Below are 6,647 nucleotides of genomic sequence, written 5' to 3'. Positions count from 1 at the left end.
ACTGAACTACTCCTTCATGCATCTCAGATTTTTATCTTTATTTTTATTGGAATATGCCTGAACTGTTAGGGCCTGTGTTCAAGTCTTTAATTTCTGGGCTTTGCATTTGTGTGCAAATTAATATGAATGGAAAACCACTTGAAGGTCAAATACAAGTAGGCCCAATTCACTTAGTGAATTCTGAATTATTTCAGATGCATCTCGAACCAATGTCATTGACAAAACCTAGTCTACACAGGCTCCAAATTAGATGATCTTTAGTACTTTTTTTTCAATAATCATGGTGGTGTCTGAGGTATAATTTTGTTGCTCAGTTATGAACTTGTCTCTCCATCTCTTTTTTGTGCAAATTTTGCTGATCTTATTAAACAGAACATCTACATTTATTGATTTATTGAATGATTGATGAGAACGCCCCGGTTTACAACTTTTGATTTAATTCTAGATTCCTATCGTTTCTTAAAGCAATGTTGTTTTTTCACAGATGTTGAGGATTTTAACAACACATCCATTCCACGGTGGTGATATGACAACCTGTCCGGGAACCCCAGCCAACACAGTGATCTCACTTCTTGGCCCATGTTGAGAACGGTTGCTAGCACTCGTTCTGAAGCAACAAACAGAGCTTGAACATGTAGAGATCACCAAGATGAGTTCACAAAAAGTCTCACGTATAATAAATCCATTTTATTTCTTGCAGAAACCAAATAGGACACCTGCAAGAGAGCTTTGGGCGATAGGACTGGAACAGGAAGACTGTTTGACAATACAGACATGGCATAGGGGTGTGTGCAGCTCTGGGCATTGACAGTCCTGTCACTGCTTGCCAGCCAGGAACACCATGTTTCTTCCCGCTTTTCCTCTCTATCTATCTCCGTTTGATAGTCACCCTCTTCCTTTTTTATGCCCTTCTTTTTTTACCATTGGGCATCTCAAGTTTGGGTGGGAATAATAAGCTGTACACAAATGAATGTTCTTCTGTCTTTTATCTGTAAATCATATATGCAAATTAGTTCTGTATATAAATAGGTTTTTATTTTTTTCCCTCCTTGTCATCAGCATTCCTAAAACGTGACCTTTTGATTTTAAGGTTTAAAGATCGTAAATGTCTTTGCAAAGCTTGACTTGATGGGTTGTGTGTGATAAGTGGAAGTGCAGGATTGTTTTAGTTTATTATAGTTCCTTCTCCATAAGCCACTGAAGATCAAATCATTTTAATTGTAATTGTTCCTATTGATGTGAGTTAAAAAGAAAAACCCATTATACTTCAGGCCAGCTGTAAAGATGAAATGTAAAATAATCTTTTTCTCTTCTTATGCTCCCAAACACTGCTCTATTGTTAAGACAACAACCCAAAACATGCCCAAAAACTTCTGACCTTTTAGAGATTTGTCTTTGATATATTTGTTTGTTTTCCTTTCAGTATTTGTTAATATTTTGAATTTAGATTTGTAGATTAAATATTAGTGCTCTTCATTCGATTTAGGCCTACTTTGCTCTAACAACTGGGTGCTTGTTGAACTGCTGCAGAGAGACAACTGGTTACAAACAGAATGTCACCTGTGCCTTGGATTTTGGAAAGCTGCTGGGCAGGTGTTTCATTACCAATCACAGTAACAACCTTACATTGAAGCTTTTTATAGACTGGAATTTTTCTTCTATCTTAAGCTTCAGTTGGTCTGTAATCACATATGACATTCATTGTTGTCAATGACTCTAATCCTTAACAAAGCAGGGAAGTATAGCCATGGTGAGGCACTGCAAACCAGAAGGCAGAATCTAACCCAATATGGTAGAATTTTGTGCATATACATACATACACATATTATTAATAAAAGCAATTTTGAAGCATTTTTACACACTAATAACATTACAACAAGCTGATCTCTGGTATATTTTACAGTTTATCTAAAATATTGAAAAGGCATACATTGCCCTTAAGTTTGTCAGAGAAAGATTGCTTGTGGGAATGATCTTTCTTAAATAAATTACTAAAAATAGCCTATTTATTCACATCTTTATTTTAAGCCTGTGCGTTGCTAAAATTAGATGTAAATCCTAACTGAATGACATTTAGTTTGCTTTGTGCACTGTATATCATAGGCAGTTACCTCATTTTCTTTTAATGGCACCAGTTTCAAAATAATCAAAAACAACTTTTAAAACATCATTAACTTCTGAAATCATGTTTGAAGTATTAGTGATGGGATTTACAAAAACTTTAGCTCTTGAAAACTGGCCACTAGGTGGAGCTCTCAATAGCTCAGTGCCATCACTCTGTTTCCTGTTTTAATACCATTGTGGTATAAAATTGGTAAATTCTTTAAACACCTACCTTGACTTTCTGAACCCCTCCCCCTATTTATAATATATTCTTTTAAATCTTGCAAGGCATTTTCCTTTTCTTCAGCACTGGTCACATTTGAGATTGAATGCAGGGCGTGTTTATTCCAGGAGAATCGTTGAATGTCATCAATCACACTTGGGAGTAAGCCAGTGAGAGCAGGTTTACATAATGTGACCATTCTGAAGATTCTGATTCTCTGCTAATCTCTACCTCCAGAGATCTGGCTGAAGTTAGATGTTAATGTAGCATTGGCTACTTACACCAAGTACCACCTGGTATCAAATCTTTATTCTACCCTAATGTTAGATTAGCGTAGCTGAACATTAAATCTGAAATGCTAAACAGATATTATCAAGAGGTTTGTGTATTTGTACTTGAATATTGGTGTTCTTTGTGTATTCCTTTCAGGTCATTGCAGTAATCCAGCATTTCACAACACCTGCACAATTTTTCTCCTATGCAGAGGTTTTCTGTAATATAGACTCTCTTTCCCTACAGGGTGACCGGTCTTGTACCTACCTGCCTTCTGTGATTGTGCAGGGTGACAGGTCTTGTACCTACCTGACTTGTGTAGCTGTGCAGGGTGACCAGTATTGTACAGTCTTGTACCTACCCACCTTCTGTGATTGTGCAGGGTGATCAGTCTTGTACCTACCCACCTTCTGTGGTCATGCAGGGTTACTGGTCTTGTATTGACCTACCTGCAGCTTTCTGGGGTCTGCTTGTAATGGGCGGGCTTATGGGACTCTACTTTTGCAGGTTGATTGTTTTGTACCCACCTGCCCCCTGTGGTTGTGCAGGCAGCCTGAAGGCCCACCAGACCCCTCCCACAGTTCTTCTCTGTACTGTAATCTGTTCAGAGTAATGATATCACTACTTCTACTACATAATATCTGAATTTGCGAAACCTTTCAGTGAACACAAAGTGGATTTGTATACTTTGCAGTGATTTAGGAGTATGCTTGAATAAAAAGATTTAGAGTCCGGAGTTTAGTTTTATTATTGTTTATTGTAGGATGGAGAAGGTAATAATAATCAGTGGAACCAATGGATGGTAAGCGTTAGAAAATAAAGCTGGGTTCATTTTAAGATTGAATTAGACTCTTCTAGTGCTGCATTGAAATTTGGAGATTAAACCTTATAGAAAACATAAATATTTAATTTTGTGTAGTTTTCGTAAATGTATTTAAATATTGACTTGGCATTATCGCAGTTTTAAGGGGGCGAGCACAACTAGGATTGCCAGTGGAAAACCATGCATGAGACAAGGACACTCAGGAACAGTCCAGACAGGTTTCTCTATTATTTTAATCCAGCAAGACAGCAAACATAATTTATTAAGTTTTTAAGTTTTTTTTCCACATCAGACATAAATCCTGAAGCTTCTCACCATGTGTATGTGAGAAATATAGGAGGCACACCTATAGGTGATACACAATTCACAGTCCTGCCATCTAGGGCCTCACACAGCTTTCTTTTGTGATTGTATGTTACATTGGTGTTATAGCCTTCTCTTTGCAGGATGCCCTGTACTTGCACTTGTCTTATTACAGGACAATATGTAGATTGCTTCTAGGAGCTGTTAGCAAAATGTGAAGAATTTCTGAAGTTTATGTCACAGGTGAAGCATTTAAACATCATTCTTCTAGCACCTTTGTGTTGAAATAGCCCATTGTGCTGATAAATCTCCTGTCAAAAGACTGAAACTCAGGGATTTGGCAAACTCCTCTAATTGCCCTGGCAGAAAATATCAGTTTCTACATTTAAGAATTTTGGTTGCTGACAGGTTTGTTTTCATACAGTAATGTTGAGTTGCTAAGAACAGATATTTTGAAGCTCATTGTTGTATCTATCAAAGACAATAAGAAGTTTGTAACAAAATGGTTTATGTTTGCAGGTGCTGCATAATCCCCCAACTTCTTTTCAGCGTTGGTACCTAAAGTATTACTCACTGTGGTTAGTCAATCTGCTTATCATGCAGGTGATTAAGGTATATTATCACATTTGTAGTTCATTAATTGTTTATTTTACTGTAAGTCAGAATGAGCCTTAATGTATTCAAACGTGAGCTCTAGATATATAAAACTCCATAATTGTTAGAGAATTTAGGCGTAATTTAGACCAATCATAAATACCTCTAATTGCTTGAATGCAGTAATTTATCTTCTTAATCAACAATTTGATAATTTATGCTTTTCGCAAGATATGACTTTGTTGTTTCTTTTGTCTTCTGAAATAGCTCTGTTATTTTGCTCATGTACATTAATTTATGTGGGTATTTCAAAAAATATACACAACAGTAGGTGGGAGAATTACAAATGTTGCAAAGGTTACAACAGATTTATGTAAAATGTGTAAATATGTGTAATGTGTAAATATGTAAAGTGTTTTTATATATTTTTTGCATGGTTCAACCTGTGAAAGATTGTACTTCTCTTACAGACCTGCAGAGATGTATGTCTCTAAGTGAATGAAAACATTGTATCATTAAAAAATTGCTGATTATGTATAAGATGGTTTCCTCCTTCAAGAAATTGTTAACATAAATGCTAATCCCAAAACAGAAATATGTTACAACAAAACAGAAAAGCAGGGTTTTTTGGCAAGTAGATGTATTCCAAAAAAGAAAAGAAAACTGCAATAACAACAAGTTTCTTTGGTGTCACAGTCTTGGTTGTCGACCCACTTGCATAGAGTGGTAAGGCCAGATTAAATGACAGACTAGACAGTAAATTTTCCTAGCTCCTTAATGCTGTTGTCCATGATCCCTTAGTGGGGTGGACAGGTAATGTTGACTCGTTCTGACGCGTTTCGCCTACAAACCTTCCTCATAGTAGATGGAGATGGAGAAGTATACCTGTTGCCAGTTGAGTATTACAAAGTATATGTCATATTACACGAAATAAAAGTTTATTGTTTACAAGAAGTCATTTCATTTGTTGGTGTAACATATGTTACATAAATAAAATTGCCAATAGTCTCATATCCTCCTTTGGCTTACATACCATCTGTATGCTGACGACACTCAAATCTATCTGTCCCCCCCTGACCTGTCTCCCTCAGTCCTGGATAAGGTCTCATGCTGCCTGTCAGCCATCTCATCATGGATGTCTGACCGATTCCTGAAACTCAACCTGGATAAAGGGGAACTCCTCATCATCCCCCCCTCAAATTCCAAACCAAACTTCTTGTACACGCTCTTATCATCTCTCGTTTGGACTACTGTAACCTCCTCCTCTCTGGTATTCCACTAACCCGACTCTCTCCTCTACAATCTATTATGAATGCTGCAGCCAGACTCATCCATCATTCCCTCCACTCCTCTTCCGCTGCATCTCTTTGTAGTTCTCTCCATTGGCTTCCATTTCACCTTAGAATCAAATTCATCTCCTGTGCTTTGCCTTCAAATCTCTCCACAGTTATTGTCCCACTTACATTTCTGACCTGGTAAAAAAATACTCCCCCAGCCGCTCTCTCCGCTCCTCCAATGACTTCCTCACTCATAACCTCATCACACACACGGATACAAGACTTCTCTAGAGCTGCCCCAACTCTCTGGAATGGTCTTCCCCGTCCTATTGGGCTTGCTCCTACTCTCTGCTCATTTAAAAGAGAACTCAAAACCCATTTTTTCAATCTTGCCTACCCAACTTCTGTCTTTTGAAACCATCACTACTTCCCAGCACTACATATCTCCCCTCCTATTTTGTGCTTATTCCCCGACCTACTAGATTGTAAGCTCTTCGGGGCAGGGTCCTTTCCACCTCCTGTATCACTGTCTGTATTAGTCTGTCATTTGCAATCCCTGTTTAATGTACAGCGCTGCGTAATATGTTGGTGCTATATAAATCCTGTTTATTATTAATAATAATAATAAACCCCTGGCTTTAATTTTTGATTTTAAATTCACCTACCTGTGCTGACATCTGACAATCTTCTTCTGGGTTTAAATTGTCCCGTTTGGCCTTGGTATCAGTGAACTCCTGCACATATGACAAAATTGTACACTGAACTGCACGTGCCATTAGGTTGGGTTACCTGTACAAGAGATGTGAACAGGCTCCATGTGTCATAGAGCACAAGAGGCAGTACAAATCCTTCTTAGGGGCTTGAATTGGAAAGCAGACAATGAAGAATGTTATGTCTTAATTATTTTCAGACAGATATTACAAAACGTTTTGCTAATATTATAAAACTTGTGTTAGCCTTGTAAACAAAGGCTTAAAGCATCACAAACCTGGGCAAACTGGAAACTGAGCAAATGATTCAAACAATTAACAATTAGTTTACCTTTGGTGAA

Source organism: Pyxicephalus adspersus, chromosome 11, assembly GCF_032062135.1.
Source record: "Pyxicephalus adspersus chromosome 11, UCB_Pads_2.0, whole genome shotgun sequence".
Taxonomy (NCBI): Eukaryota; Metazoa; Chordata; class Amphibia; order Anura; family Pyxicephalidae; genus Pyxicephalus; species Pyxicephalus adspersus.
This window is presented reverse-complemented; position numbering follows the sequence as displayed.